This window comes from Anomalospiza imberbis, chromosome 18, assembly GCF_031753505.1.
Source record: "Anomalospiza imberbis isolate Cuckoo-Finch-1a 21T00152 chromosome 18, ASM3175350v1, whole genome shotgun sequence".
Classification (NCBI taxonomy): Eukaryota; Metazoa; Chordata; class Aves; order Passeriformes; family Viduidae; genus Anomalospiza; species Anomalospiza imberbis.
In genome coordinates, this window is record NC_089698.1 from 2,558,481 (window position 1) to 2,574,636 (window position 16,156).

The 16,156-nt window shown below is 48.4% G+C and overlaps 1 protein-coding gene across 8 annotated transcripts in view; it reads left to right on the plus strand.

Annotated features, from left to right (window-relative positions):
* Nucleotides 1-703: 703 nt before the first annotated feature.
* Nucleotides 704-16,156, plus strand: part of PITPNM2 (phosphatidylinositol transfer protein membrane associated 2) — a 127,012-nt gene continuing 111,559 nt past the window's right edge. For 3 of the 8 annotated variants that reach the window (XM_068208410.1, XM_068208414.1, XM_068208418.1), the window contains exons 1-2: nucleotides 704-1,088; nucleotides 15,678-15,777. The gene's annotated coding sequence lies outside the window, so the exon portion shown is untranslated. Of the gene's footprint in view, nucleotides 1,089-5,868; nucleotides 6,052-15,677; nucleotides 15,778-16,156 lie in introns of all 8 variants that reach the window. The other 5 variants (XM_068208415.1, XM_068208416.1, XM_068208411.1 and 2 more) reach the window with 4 other exon arrangements.

Here is a 16,156-nt window from a genome sequence, read left to right on the forward strand (position 1 = left end):
GGGCTGGGGCTCGGTGAGCGCCGTTACCCTCGCTGCGGGCACCGCTACCGGCAGCGAGCGGGCGAAGGAGCGCGGCGCGGGGCGCCGAGCGGAGGAAGGCGGTACCAGCCCGGGGATCCCCCACCACCCGCTCTCTCCCCGCTCTCCCCCCGCTCTTTCCTCGCTCTCTCCCCGCTCTTTCCCCGCTCTTTCTTTCCCCGCTCTTCCCCCGCTCTCTCCCCGCTCCTCCCGCTCTCTCCCCGCTCTTCCCCCGCTCTCTCCCCGCTCTTTCCCCCCTCTCTCCCCGCTCTTTCCCCCCTCTCTCCCCGCTCTCTCCCCGCTCCTCCCGCTCTTTCCCCCCTCTTTTCCCGCTCTCTCCCCGCTCTTTCCCCCCTCTTTCCCCGCTCTTTCCCCCCTCTTTCCCCGCTCTTTCCCCGCTCTCTCCTCGCTCTTTCCCAGCTCTCTCCCCGCTCTCTCCTCTCCCCCCGCTCTCTCCCCGCTCTTTCCCCGCTCTCTCCTCGCTCTTTCCCCGCTCTTTCCCCGCTCCTCCCGCTCTTTCCCCCCTCTTTCCCCGCTCTTTCCCCGCTCTCTCCCCGCTCTCTCCCCTCTCTCTCCCCGCTCTTTCTCCGCACGGCGGGGCGGTCCCGCTGCCCTGCGCTCTTTCCCGCGGCCGCCAGGCGGCGCCCCCGCCCCGCCCGCTCGGCTGAGGGAGCGCGGAGCGGCGCGGGGAAGGAAGTGGCGGCTCCCGGTGCTGCCGGTGCGCGGGGCTCGGCTCGCTCGGCGGGCGGATAAATCCGCGCGGCCGCCGTGTCACGGCAGGGCAGGGGCAGTGCCGGCGCGGGGCTCTTGGCCTTCCCCGCTCCCTCCTCCCCCGCAGCTGCGGCGGCCTGCCCGCCTCGCCTCCCCCCGCCTCCGCCGTCCCCGCGCCGCGGCAGCGCCGGCGGGCGAGGAGCTGCCCGCGCCCGGCCCGCCCGCGCCGGGGATTATGCCAGCGGCGCGCGGGCATGCCGGCAGGCAGCAACCCGTAGGCAACGGCAGCCGCCGAGCCGCGGCGGCATCGGCAGCAGCAGCAGCAGCGGGAGCCGCGGCCGCCGCGCCGGGAGCAGCCGGTGCGTGGCGGGGGGCGCTGAGGGCGGGCGGGGGGCGGCGGGGCGAGCACCAACACCTGGCGGCCGCCGGGCCGGGCCGGCTGTGCCTCGGCGGGAGCGGGAGCCGCGGCGGGCCCGAGGGGAGCTGAGCTGGGGTGGCCGGGCCCGCGGGGCGGCTGCGGCTCCGCGGAGGGGCCGGTGCGGCGCGGGGGCCCCTCCCGGGAGCGCGGAACGGCCCCCGCGGGCCGCGGCGGCTCCCGGCCGGCACCTGGAGGCTGCCGCGGCCTGAGCGGGGCCGGGCTGTCCGTCCTTCTCCGGGATGCGGCGGTAAAAGTTTCCCGATGGAGCAGTCGGTGACCGGGAGGGCCCCGCGGCCATGGCAGCGCCCGGCACCGCACGCCGGGGACGCGGGACCGCAGCCCCGCGCTGCCGGGGTCCGGCGTGTGGCACAGCCGGTGCCGGGCTCTCCCCGCGCCCGCAGGTCGCGGGCGGCAGACACCGCCCCGTGCCCGCGGGGACAGCCGGGGACGGGCGGGCGGACGGACGGACGGAGCACCCTCCGCGCCGGGTCGCGGCACCCCGAGCGTTCGCGGCGGTCACGGCTCGGGGCCGGAGCCAGCCCCCGGGAGAGCTCCGTCCTGGCCCCCTTCCTCGGGTACCGCATCTCCGAGCCTTGAATTTCACCGAATTCGGCTCTGGCAGAGGCCCCCGGTGGAGGTTTTGCCGTGCGGTGGCCTAGGAGCCCCTCGGACGGGGCCTGGCCGTGGGGAGGGGGTGAAGGGGCTGCCCGGGGCTGCCTCCCATCCCTGTGGGAGAAGAGGGTGAGACCCGCAGCAGCCTCAAAGAATAAATGCCGGTGACTGATTATAGCTGAGGGACAGCCCCGTGAGATTTCGGGGGTCGAGACCCCCCTGTGTCAGGGCACTGCCGGCCGTGCTCCCCAGGCGGTGCTTTTCCTCGCGGGAGTGGGAGGAAGAGATTCTTCCCTTTGGAAAGAGCAGAATGCCCATTCCTTAGCTGGATGATGGGCTGCCAGAGGAGATTCCTTTTGCTGGGCCCGGCAGTCCTTTCTCCTGGCCTCCGCACCCCTTGACAGAAGGGGTCCTGCCTTGTGCTCCCGAGCAACCCTGGGCTCCACATCCTGGAGCGTGCTGCTGCTCCATGGCTACGGCGTGAACAGCTCCAGCGTTTTGCCCAGCTGTGGAAGGATTAAATCCCTTCCTTCACGCCCTCCCCAGCCTCTCCTGCTCCACGGAAGATGCAGAAGCACAGAGTGCACTGAGGTGCTCAGCCTGGGGCCGGGAGCGTCATTCAGGGAGCCCCTCAGAGGAGCGCCCTGCTCCGTCAGCTACACTACTCAGTCCTGTCACATTTCACTTTAAATGCCCCGACCGAGGTGAAGCTTATTTAAACTGTGTGTTTAAGCAAAAAAAAAAAAAAAAAAAAAAGTTTCTTCATGTGTTGGTACCTGCTCTAAAATGAGAGCTTCCATCTTGGTGCTCTGTGTGTCTGGAAGCTGCTAAGTGGAAATTTGATGTCAGGGAGCTCTTCAGTCTTTGAAGAATCTGCGAGTGCTCAGCTCTGAACAGGAAAGTGACAATAGATCAGTCTGTGTGGACATCAGGACTTGAATAGGCGGATGTCTGAGTGCATGTGAGGCTGTCAGGGGCTGTAGGACTCCTTCTCCCCCGATGGCACCGATTCCTGTTCCATGCCCACATCTTTTTGCTCGTGCTGTATTTTTATCGCCTGGTTTATTTTTGTCACGACTGCGTTGTGCTCCGGGTAACACAAGACGACTGACTGCCTTACAGAGTTCAGCGCTGGCTTCTGGGCGAGGGGTTTTCCCCCCACCCACTGTTGAATAGGAGACCGCTGTTTGTAGGGCAGCCCTTTTCCCTCTTTCCCTGTGGCAGACCTCGTGCCTCCGGTGGATCTCCGGGTGCCTGGTTATCGTGACAGGTAAGCAGCTCCTGGCTGTGGCCGCGGGCTGCTCGGTAATTGTCTCCTCAGGATATACAGAGTAAAGGATGGCCAGGCATGAAAGCACTGTTGCAGCCTTGTCCTGGCTTGTTGTTTGTCTCAGGATTTCTGCTTTGTGGTCCTTGCAGTGTGTTCTGGTTGTGGCAGCATCTCTGAGAGGGGAAGAAATGAGCAGCCGGGGCTGGGAACGCAGCTTGTGCTGCTTTTGATGGAGCAGACTTCTGGTAGGCTGCTGGGCTTCATTAATCATATTTAAGTTTCTGTCACTAACTTTTAATTAAAAGCATAGTTGATACCACTTTAATGAACCTACAGATGTTAGCCATCTTCATGCATAAAAATGCTTTTTAATTCCCTTACTATTCCCTTTATGGCCCTTAGATGCTTTTGTTGCCATCTAAACCGTGTACAGTAGCAGCTGTTTATCTTCTTAATAAAACTTTTTCTTGCATGTGTGTTCGGGAAACACTAATGGTTTGAGTAAACAATTCCCTGGTATCCTTTAACAAAATTTTTTTAAAGAACTTGGCAGAAAGGGTCAGAAGTGGTGCCTAAATAGTGAACTCCAAGGCTGTTGCTGACTATAGCCCTGAGCCTAATGTAAGTCACCTGAAATTGTTGGCTGTTCTCAGGCTTATGTGAGATGATGAAGAAAATAAGGAGCCCTCAGTGTATGACTTTTGATTCTGATGAGCTTCACGAGGATCTTTTCCCCAAATGACAACTTCTTATTAAAATATCTTTTCTATTTTGGGTTTGCTGCTGATGGTGTGTGTCAATGCTTTGTCGCTTGTTGTGCATCTAACAGCCTGAGCATTTATTGTGATTTACCATCTGGCATGTGGGAGTTTTATCTAACTTCTCATTTTACTTGACAGCAACCAGTTTGGAAAGACCTTGTCCTGATTTTTTTTTTTCCCCCCTAATAGAAATTATCAAAACTTAAAACTGACAGTGGGGCTAAAAGGTTTTGAATTTAAATAATTACTCTCTTTTTATGCACAAATTGTTACTGCTTCTGTGAGCTGACCAAAGAGAGAAGCAGCACATCCTTCAAGTGAGCTAATTTAAAGAAGGTTCCCCCAGTTAGTCCTGAGGAGCATTTATCTCCCCTCTGCATTCAAATAAAACTCTTGTCATTCGGTTGCTGTCTTGGCAGCCTGAGTGGAAGGCTTCGGAAAATGGCAAGTGAAAGCTGATGCTTGCTCCTGAGTACAGTTTGACTCATGCCTTTCATGCATATTCACCATAATGTCCTGTTCCAGGACAAGCAGGATCCCTCGAGAAACATTTCTTCTTTTAAGGTGCTTTTCTTTGAGGCTTCCTCTTATTAGAGACTCAAATAAGAGGAGAGGCTAGAAACAGGCATCGATGTGTTGCTTTGCTTTATTTCTATTTTCTTAGAAGGAAAAAGCAACCCATGGTTTCCTTAACAGCCAGTTTCTCTAAATGGTGAAGATGCCTTCTCATTTAATTTTAAAACTGGCTGACGTAGGGTGTGATGCAATTAATATTTCTGTTTATCTCCCCAAATTGGTAAAATATGCCTAAATTTAATTTTGAGCCCAAAAGCATCTTATAAACAAAAATGTTCTGGAGTTTTCAGTGTGAATGGAAATTGAATAATTAATGGAGGAGGGAGGAGGGAGTAAATAAAACACTTTTTATTTATAACTTTATTTCCTGGGTGTTGGAGGAAATCCAAGTGCCACAAGATTGTACTGGGGCAGAGTCTGTCTGAGCTCACCCACGAACTGAAAGGGAATGTGGCTTCTCTAATTGTGGTGTCCATGCCAAGAGTCCTAGGAAAATTTAAATGAACAAACGGATGATATTTGGATGTTCTTAATGTAAGAAGAAAACAATCTTGCCTGGTGCTGGCCCAGATCCTGTCACTACAGAGGATTCTAACCAGCACGATGCCAAGTCAATAGACAGAGCTGAAGTCAGGCTTGTGCATTTTCCATAGGAAAGAGGGTTTGCTGGTGTGACTGGATGGTGCTTTCAGATTTCCCTTTTAATTGAACTAATATTTCTCAGATGCTCACAGCAAAAAGCTTCAGTAAATCCCACTGGAGAATTTAGAAACCAGTTGGAAAAGGGTATCTTTCATTTTGAAGGAGGGAGGGGGAGGTGCAGGGACCTCCTGAGGGATGGCAGGATCTGGAGACAGAGCTGCTTCCCCTTCCTGCAGCTCTTCCTGAGCGTGTGACACAGGGTCAGGCTTCAGAGGGGAGAAGAAATAAGAGGTTGCTCAGGCAAGTGGAGTTTTTGGGCAAACCTGGGTGCAGGGAAGAAGTCCGGTTGGCACAGGGCTCAAACCTGCCCTGGGGAGCTTGGCCACACCTGAGGAGGTGCTGGCTTTGCAGGGAGAGGCCATCCAGGAGGGAAAGCAGTGCCCTCCTGCCTCTGGGTGTCCCTGTGGCAGGGCTGGTGAGGAGGATGAGCAGGACCCTTGGGTTTGGTGGCTGGGTCAGTGCAGGGTGGGGACCTGGCAGTCCCGGGGTCACTGTCCCGGGGTCACTGTCCCGGGGTCACTGTCCCGGGGTCACTGTCCCGGCAGCCTCAGACCTGGGCCGGGCAGGGACGCACATGCCAGCGCCCTGAGTGTGCCCAGGGTGCCACCGAGGGCAGGGACAAAGCACACACCTGGCTGAGGAAGGAGTGCTGATAGCAGCAGGGGCACCCATGGCAGAGTCTTGGTCTCCCAACAGCAGCCTGGGCTGATTTTGGCTTCTCCTGACCCAGGTAGTGGCTGAGAACTCCAAATTAGGTTTGGGTTTTTTTTTTTTTTTTTTTTTTTCCTGGCTTTAAACAGTCTCCAGAAAATCTTGCTCAGAGAGATTTGAAGACCTGCAACATCCAGAAGTCTGCACCCCCGTGGGCCTCAAGTTGTTTTCCTGCAAAAATAACCCAAGCCTGAGTGCTGAGTACTTTGGGTAGTGAGGACTCTGCACAGCTTTTACAGTCCTGGCTTTGTGTGTTTGGACAGCTGAGATTGGTGAGTGCTGAGATGTGGGCACAAACCTTAAAACTCTCCTTGGCAGGAAAACAGGTGGGATTAGGTGAATTGGAGGGAGTCCCTTGATGTGATGAGGAAAAGCGATTTGCCCCTCATGGCTTTCTTTAAACAGCTCAGTCTTCAGTTGGAGACCAGATACTGGGATTTCTACTCAGGGGTTTTCTAGCAGTTTCTGTGGTCTCCTCATGGTCGGGGGAAGAAACTGAGATCCAGAAAATCCAGTAGTGGAACAGAGGTGGTTTGCTGTGAGCTGGTGAGGACTTGGTGAAGAAAGTAGTGAATGAACTGCTGAACGATTTGTAATTCACCATTGGACAGGGATTCCTGTAGTGGACAGGGAAGCTAACTCTGATTTGTTTGGATTGCTGGCACTTACATAACGATCAGGGAGCTTCGGGACACTAATTCAGGCTTAACCCTCAGAGCAGTGACCCGGGAAGGCGTTTTAATGGTGTGATGCCAATTTGGAGGGTGGGAGTGTGTAATCACATCAGCACGCTGAGGTACCTGGGCACTGCAGGGGCGAGGCCGCCTTATCTCCGGCTCCAAAGGAGTTTGGTATTTGCATGACTTAACTGCATGTGTAGAGGGGCCTTAATTCCATTATGTGCTTGAGAAGGTTATGGGAGGATTTCAGGTTTTTTTGGAACCGCCAGCAGTTTAGCTTCAGCTCTGCTTTGTACAGGTGTTCATAAGGAGTTGGGTGTGGATCATTTTGTGTCTCTTTTCAGATGATTTGGGTTGGAGTCAGAGTTGCCCATAGCAAAACCTGGAGGGCTGTGGGCATTTCTAAAGAGGTAAAAAAAAAATGGGCTGCCATCAGCTACTACATGTTTGGAGGGAAGAGCAAAACAATTTCACATATGCATTTGTATATAAACGTGGTGTAATTATGTTTTGTATACATCAGAGGACAATTCATTGGGAATATTTTCACTTGTAATTTGTTTCAAGATCAATACCATAACTGAAATAACCTTCTAAAGGTACAAACATGGTAGAATCACTTTCTCTATGTGGGTGGCTTACCTATTTTAATGTTGCCTTTTTTTTTTTTTAAAAAAGAAAGAAATAGAGATTTTATATTTATCATATGAGATGAAATTGAAATCTAAATATTTACATCTTTTCACTGGATCTGGGGTTGAGCACCAGCTGTAGGCGTTGCCAAGCTGTTTAAGTTGTCTCCTTCACAGAGCAGGTTGATTTCTCCAGGGTGGTGGAGAGATGGAGCCTCGTGTTTCTGGCTCTTATTTTCTAGCCCGTCTGCATCTGGAAATCCTTCCCTCTGTGGGCTCTGTGACCCGGCCTCACGTTCAGAGGGTGTTCCAACCTAAACGTGCTGAAGCTAGACATGTGTTGTCCCCACTAGAATGCAGAGTAAACTGCAAGCTGTGAAACTGGAGGGGGAGTCTGGGACAGGAGGATGTAAATAATTTGAGATATTCGGTGGAAAAGAGCAGGAGGGGGAGGAAGGCCTCTCACTTGATTTTTCTCTGCCATCCCATCTCCTCAGTAACATTCTCTGTGCTCTTCATGAGCAAAGGTGGAGGATCACTTCTGTCTTAAAGAAGGGTAAGCCAGGAGCAGACGTAGGAAATGTTGCAGGCACAATTCAGCAGAAGAGACACTAAAATTCCTGAGATTTCTGTCTCTGGTTTTGTTTTGCTTTCCTTGTTTCCCTGTTAATTTGTTGAGTAGGCTTGACATGGGGCTCTTAGGCTTCTGATCCACCGAAGTGAACTGATGGAGAACACATAGCCTGTTTTGTTCTCCCTCTCTTGTTTTTAAGGCTCATTTATCCAGACTCATGGGACTCTTTGTTTGTCTAACCTGTCTCTGGCTTGTAAAACATTGTTCCTTGTGTTAACTTCAACAAACAGTAAACATCTTCCATCAAATATCCTCAGAAATGTGTTTAGCCTGGGCACAACTGTTTCTATTGAGACTAGAACAATTTAAAATTTGTTTTAAAATTACTCTCTTTTGCTCACGTTTAATACCTATAAATAAGTTTTTCAGAAGGGCACCTTCATCTAGCACACTGCCACTGTGAGGAAAAAAAAGGAACATATTTGGACATGCCTACTTGAAGGATTAAACTTCTGTGTGTTGCCCTGGCTTCCTAGAGCAGGGAGAGATGGTTTGACTTGCCTTGGGTATCTTTAGGTCAGACCTTCTGCATCATATCTGCCAAACATCTGGGCAGAGAGGATGGAGAGGAAAGAGCTTTCTGTCCTGCCTGTTCCTTTTTGCAGGTGCCCCAGCAGCAAGAGGAGTTTGACATAAAGGGGAGATTTATTTCACTGTCTAATGGAGCATCTGTATTATCAAAGGCAGATATGTCAGAGTACTTTCCCCCTCCCTGCTCTGTCTTTTTGTCTGAATGTCATTTTGCTGATAGAACTTGTGTTGTATTCCTTATTATCAAAGTAGAACTGAAGGAAAAAAAAAAAAAGAGGTGATGCTTTGTTTTAAATGTTGTTACCGAAATCATCAGCTGAACCATGTAGAGTGAGGATTTTAATTCATGGTTTAAAGACTGAGTATAATTTGGCTTTCAGACCTCCCATTTTTCCTAAATCAAGTTTATGGTAGCAGTAGCCATGAGTATCAGCTTCTGATTATAAACAGATTTGGAGCCACTAAAAACCTCCTTGAAGTCAGTTTGACAACTATTTGAGAACCACCTTTTTAATATTCTCAGCAAGTTCCCTGCTGAGGTTTCTTGCAGCAGCCTTGTAGATTTGTAGATGTTAGTCTTTCCTGCATATTTTATTTTAACTTGTTCATAAGCTTCCTAGGAGAATGCACATGGATAAGCTTTTCCAAGCTTTTTAAAAATTCATTTTTACATGGAAACCTGGGCTCAGTGAGATGAGAGTTGAGTGGAAACTGGTTGTGCTGTGCTGGGGAGTGCAGCACCTTGGTGCTCAGAGCACCTTGCAGGGAGGTGCTTTTTGCTTTTGTTTGGTTTCCTTGAGGCTAAATCCCAGTTTCTCCCCTCAGTTTCTGACTCCAGGTGGGTCTCTGGACCAGCGGAGGGGTGGAGGGTGCAGCAAACCCATCACCATGGGAGACAGTGGGACAGGCTGGGGCATCTCAGGGTGCACAGGCTCAGGTGGGAGAGGGGAAGGGAGATTGGCTGGTGCTGGTTTTTATTCCTGCAGCCTGTGACAGCCCCTGGTCTGAAGCACTGGGCTCAGAAAACCTGAGCAGGTCCTCAGGGAGCATCACCCCAGGCCTGTGCTGCGTGCCCAGGGCTCTGCACTGCAGGGATCAAGGGATATTCCATCTGGAGGTGGAAAAACAACCCTGGCAGCCTTTCTTTCTTTGAGGCTGGCAGCGGGAGCAGAGTCAGGGACATATTTCCATTTGACTCATCCGTTGTTGAGATGGTGACACCCTTGAGTCACATTAAAAATGAGACCTTGTAGCTGAATTGGCACATCATGGAGCAGGTGTTTGCTGGGGTTTTGGGGGTTTGTCCTTGTTTAGAAAATTATTTTCCCGTTCTCTGAGATGGGATGAAATTGATTAATGGTGTTGCTGATGTTCTGGGTTAAAAATAACAGGAAAGCCTGATTCAGGTGGAATGCTGGAAGTTAACTGTCAAGGTAACCTGCTTGAAATAGTTGTAAAGGCCTAAAAAATAAAATAAAAGAATAAAAAAGATGAGTGCCCAGTAGCCAGATGGTTGGAAGAGAACACCCCACCATCAATGAGGCAATATGTAAATATTTTCGATCATTACCACAGTACTGCTGTGTTGACATTGAAATTCAGTGTTATTCTGTGGGACTCCTCATTGATCAGCAGATGAGCTCTGATAGAACAGAGGATGAAAGCACAGTTCTGAGCATTATTATGGATTGTGGATTTCATTGACAAGGACAGGCTTCCATCAAGGGCTAGGAATGGATTTCAGACGCTCTTTAAGCACGGTGCTGAGCCACTGTTTTCTTTCCCTGGCTGTCAGCTACCAATTAAATGGTGTTTTATTTCTTGAGCTGCTTTATTTAAGGTAAAATACTGCATAATTGACTAATTTTTCTGTGCAAATTGTTACAGTTATATGGGAAGGGGCAAGGTGGAAGCTGACATAGAGTTCTCTGCTTGAAATATTCCTGGCTAGAAATGACTGGAAAATAATATCAATCAAGCAGCTGAATTAATTTTTTTTTTTCCAAAAAGATCCTCTTCAAAGCTGGTTGTAGAGACCCTGTCTGGCTGAGTCACTTAGAAACCTTCACGGGGTGATGGCATTCTCATGAATAAAACATGAAGTGCCTTTGGCATACACAGGTGCTGAACCCACCCAGAGGCCTTTTCTTTTTTTCTTCCTTCTTCTTTAAAAAAAAAAAAAAAATCCGGTTGGTTTTACTGCTCTCAGAGGGGAGTCTGAAGCTTGACACTAAATGGACTCTTTTGAAAGCCGCTTTTTAAGATCTGCCCACCCCAGAGAAATCCCAGCAGGGGCTGCTGGAGGTGGTTCCTGGGATCCCAGCCTGGAGGCAGGAGGGAGGTTTGGGGAGGTGATGTGTGTGGGGAGCAGGTTGCCACCTTTCCACCTTTGTGTGCTATTAAATGTGACTCTTCCTGTTTTACATAGACTGGTGTGAGGTTCCTAAAATCTTTTAAGTGTGCATATACAGTGTAGGGTTTGAGTTTTTTCTAATATTTTTTTCTTGCAGTTGATCAGAGCAATGGGTTGTAACATTTCCCATTTCTTATAAGGGAATAAAGACTTTTAGGAAAGGCTTAATGACTTCTAAGGAAGGAGGGAGAGGGCTCCTGGCAAATGAAAAGCTCATTATAGCTACAGCAGGGTCCAGAGCCCAGGCAGCTTCTGGAAGCATTTTGCTGTTTGTTTTCCCTCCCTTTCCCTTGGGTCTGGCTGCTTACAGTGCGGCCAGGACCTTGTGCTCCTTTGGGAACGTAACCCCGGGGCACTTGCAGGGTCCAGATGCTACAAACATCACAGAGGGAAAAATGGTCTCGGTGCCTTTCCAAGCTGCTCGTATTTTCCAGTTAACTGCTGCATTTCTCTTGCATGTTGATTAATTTCCTGGCACATCCTGGAGCCTGTTCCTCCGATTAGAATTCTTCAGGATTTTGAATTTATTTCCCTGTGGTTTGTTGGGTTTTAGTTGCTTGCTTGTATCCCCTTAGTGCTTTAGGGTGGCTGGTAGGAGAGCAGAATTCACCTTTTCTGAGGATAAAGGGCTCTGGAGACTCTCTGTGGTCGGAAACTGATGCTCACTAACCGTGGGCATGTGGTGTTTGACCACAGCTGACACTCGGTAGGGCTTAGAATTTATTAATGCAGATTGGGCAAGATCAGGAGGCTGAGCTAGACCAGCTGTGGTGACCATGAAGAACAGTTGTGCTGGTTCATTTCTCCCTGCAAGGCGGTGCTGGCAGTGCCTCTGACTTTGCAGAAGCCTTTTTATTGCCTGTGCTTGGCAGGGCTCTGGTCCCGAGGCTGGTGAGTTGTGGTCTGGGGTTGTCACCAGGTGTGTTTGTCCAGGTAATGGTGAGGAGGGAGCTCTGCCCATCCCAGCAGTATAAAGTGATTTAGTGGTGGCAGTGATGGTGCCTCCTGGAAGGACTGGAAAGTGAAGTGCAGCACATCAGTTCAGCAGAGAAGCCTTCAGAAGCCAGCAGAAAGCATCTTATAATTAATTAATCATCCTCATGGAAAGGTAAATGCCAGTTCTGTTAGTGCAATGTGGTGTTTTCAACATTGGTGCTGAAAACGAGCCGTGTGGCACCTCTGCCTCTTTGCAAAATATATTTACATGTGCATCTGTCTATTAATAGCTGTGGTCTGTTTTCCTGTGCCTCGGGTGCTGCTGAGTTGTCGTGCTGCTCCAGAACCAGAGGTGGTCTTTGATTCGGTTCTGTGCTGCTCCGGTGCCCAGATGCTTCCCTGAAAGCCTTTCGAGGAAGGGAGGAAGTTTGTAGCGTTCCTTTTTGCAAATCACACATTATAAAAATGTTGTTGCAGCCTTTTGGGAGCTCTTGCATTAACTCACATTTCTGTGTTTTTGTTGCGTTGCTTTTTCCTGGTGGTTTGGACAAATGTGCCGCTTGTTTAACAATGCTGAATCCTCCCACACTTCAGAAGTTTAATTTTAAAGCAGAAGCAGTTTTAACTGTGTAATTGATTTCCATTTAGCACGGAATGTTTATGAAATGCAGACAGGGTTAATGTTTATAGAAGAGGATGAAAACCTGACAATTTTTAAGTTTAAATTTTGCCTTGGTAATCTGTTCTCACACCTAAAAATAAGTAAATTAAGAATAGCATCAGCGAGGCCTCTGCAAACTGCAGTGACTTTAAAAAGTGATGACTTGGGAATACAGTCAAGGTGAATTGTTTATGATTATTCCAGAAAACAAGTTTCATAAATGTCATAATGCCCTAGGCTACATTAATTATCTATTACTTTTAGTGTTTGCTGCAGAGAAAAGGCCAGTGTTTCTGTTTTTCCAGAGGCAATACTTTCAGTTTCTCTTGTACAGAAATGTTTTTGCTTTTAATCACTTTTGATTGCAGTACCATTAACGAGTGTGCAGAGAAATCAGTTTTTCTGTTTGGAACAATTGCTACAGACTTACTGTCACTGAAAATAAGAACTTTTGTCCTCCTTCCCTAATCTACAACACAGGGGAAAAAAAACCCAACCCCAGAACAGAAAAGAATAAAGGAGATAGGAAGATTGATTTTTCTTAACTGGAGGAGGCTTTGTGGCTGCCCTTGCAGATTTGCAGGTACCCACCCTGGGGGACTTTGAGATTTGGCCTCACCCAAACTCTGAAACCCTTTGAAGCCCTGTGTCCAGGCCCTGCTAATTCTGAGAACTGTTCCCTGCTCAGCAAAGCCAGACAGAGAGAACAGGGCCCTGCTCTGACTCCATTTTTTACAATTTATTTGCCAAAGTATGGGTTGTAGTGGATGGTTCTTTTGGGAGGATGGTGTCTGGCATATCCAGCACCTAGAGAGACTTGTCTTGCTTGTGGAAAATGGGGAAAGAATGGATATGGACAAATCCCAGTGTGCTTGAGGAATGAATTATTGTATAACCTGTAAAAGTTGGTGAGGCTCAATCAGACTGGATGTGTATTGAGTTAAAAACTACATAGCTATACTGAATCCTTTTAAAAGAGAAAGGTAATGTGAGGATTCTTGTTTACTTGCAAATCATAATGGTAGAATGGCTAAAAGGACTAGTGAAATACTTGCTTTCATTAAAAGGCATTTAAAATTCAAGGCAAAGCAAGATTAAAATGTTGTATTTAAATATATTTCCATCATACAGATTTGAATAGTTGCTTTAGAGGGAAAGTCCTTTGGGCTTTGCATCGTCGTATTGTATGTAAGAGTAGGAGAAGAAACACTTTACATTTCCTTTTATGAAAAGAATTTTTACTTAAAGCATTCATTAAGAATTTAGTGGGTTAATTCTGCCCCAAAGTACACACACAACATACTGGCACAGGTATCAAATCATCAAATATTTTTTTTTCAGTTATAAAGAGGATGTAATTTTAAAAGTAGTGGTGATTTTCAGTGTTTATTTTGTTGTGAGCCTGAAGAATTAATTTTATTTATCTTCTGGTCTTGACTGTATTAATGTTGGCAGCAAGATCAATAGTCAGTGAAAGAAAAGAAAACTTAAGATTCAGTTTCAGATAAATTCTGATCAGATCTTAAACCACAGGGACATAGACTGGACCTGTGGTTTCCAGTTCTGACACATCCAATCTAAAAGGTGCATCATGGAAGGTTTTGAGATAGGTTAAGCAACTTGATGCCCAACACTTTTAAAGTTATTATTATTATTATTATTATTATTATTATTATTACCATTACCACCCAGCCTGGGAAAGCAGAAGTGCCATTTGGGCTCTATGTGCCTGGCTCAGCTGTGAATCAGCAAATGACGTTAATAAGCATTTGTGGACTAAATATATTTTTAAGCTGTCTGGCTGCTTGCTCCTGGTGAGATTTCTGAGATTAATGGTCCTGAAACGTTACTTGCATTTGCTCTTCCTCCAGGATGAATCTGACCTGTGCAAGCACTATTATATTATATTCTTTAAATTGCTGTGCAAGAAGTTACAAGAGTGAAGATCAGTTACTGGGGTTTTTTTAAGCTGTTGGCAAGACATAAATTTATGTTAACTGAAGCAGTGTTTGCAGCTAAAGGTATTGATGGTTTTTCCAAACATTTCAGGTTCTTTAGGGGAGGGAACAGAGTGTATTGATGTTTTATTTATTTTTTGTGTAACACTTTGGTAGCAGGTGCTGGTGATGAGGCTTGGATCCAAGTCCCAGTCAAGGAGATGTGCTTTTATTTGTGTGGTTGTAGACCCAGATTTGCATGTTCCAGTGCAAAACACAGCCCCTGCTGCTGGGAAGGAGAATGGGGAAGGACAACTGTGCCCTTCATGACCTGAAGGGGAAGGGGATGTTTCTGCTGATGGGCAGTTCAGTGAGACAGAGGCAGTTTTAATGTGAGCATGTGGGAACAACAACGTCCCCTGCTCCATCACCCTGTTAGACCAGTGCTGTGATGGCCCTGGCTCTGCTCTGGCTGCTACTTGGAGAAAAAAGACATTAAAGAAGACCTAAAGGAACCTGGATATACTTGGGGAGATCATCAGTAGAGAGGGGAGTGGAGAGCACATGTGTGTGCCCTCAAATGCAACCCAGCTGCTTTAAAAGCAGCATTAAAACCATATTTTTAAAAAAGCCAGCATTAAAACCAGTTTGCAGTGGTTGGAGGTAAAGATGAGACTGCCCAAAGGAATCTCTTAGGCACTGGGGCTGCTTGGAATATTGAGCAAATTGATAACTTGCTCTGCAGGCAGCGTTACAGGTTCCTTCTGCCCTCAGCCCTCCTGACAAAAACCAGCCTTGGGGGAGAGCAGGTGGCTGGAATAGGAGTGTAAATGGGGTGCCTGGGCTTTCCCGACCGGGGTTTGCCCTCCTGCGTGCTGCTGGTTCGCCAGCCCTGTCTTTGTTCCCTGTGGGAGCTGCTGTCTCCTGGATCCTCCAGTTGTGGAAGGATTTGTGGCATTACAAGGGCAGCTCCAGCTCTGCTTCCACCCTCAGACGTGGGATCCTGCCCAGGCTCTGGGGGCTCCCTGGGAGGATCTGTGGTGTGCTGGGTTTGTCTGTGGTGTCTCCTCCGTGGAAGTCACTGAGCTCCAAGTTTACAAGGGAGATGCTTTGAGGAGAAGTGTTGTACAGAGGGAGCACGTGAGAGTGGTCAGTGCGACGCATGTGTTTTTTTCTTCTCTCTTTTTTTCCTTCTTAATTTCCATGAGTTAGAGATGACGATGACTCATGGTTTGGAACACACTTTAAATCCCTGAGGTGCTCATTGCCGCCTACTATCACGTATTGAATTTCTGACATACCGGAGGGATGTCTGCAGAGAAACTCTGATGTGCAATTATAAAATGTTGTAGCTTTATGTTGTTTGCATAAGAGCCATTAGCATGGTGTAACTGGAAAAATAATGCAGCTTTATTCTTGCTCTTGATTTCCCATGGGCACGGCAGTTCAGCAACTGTGTTCTGTCCTTTTCTAGGATGTTGACACATGTGGACCAACACTGACATCCTTTTTCAGCAATGCTGGTTTTGCTCCCTCCTGCATTCAGAATCATCTAGAGAGACTTTTTGCAGAAGGTAGGTTCTGACATTTCAGCTGGATGGCTTTTCTTTTTCTTCTGGGTTAGAAAAAAACATTTAGGTGTTACTAGGGAGAATGGTAATTTATCTGAGGGATACTAACTTGCTGTTGGTGAGAGGAGATTAACCTTAGCTTGGGTTCCACTTGAATAAATGCTTGGGGAAAATGTGGTAAAATGGAGGCTGGAGAATGGCTGCAGGAGCTCTTTGAGAAGGGCTTGGCAGTCACAGGACATGGTTGGCTTAAATTGCATAGATGTGCGCATTGGTAATAAACTTCTTTTGAAAGAAAGCTCACACTCCTTGCCTTTTTCTGTTTAGTCAGCATCCTTTTCTCCTTAAAATATTTCAAATAAATAAATTAAAAGGGAGAATG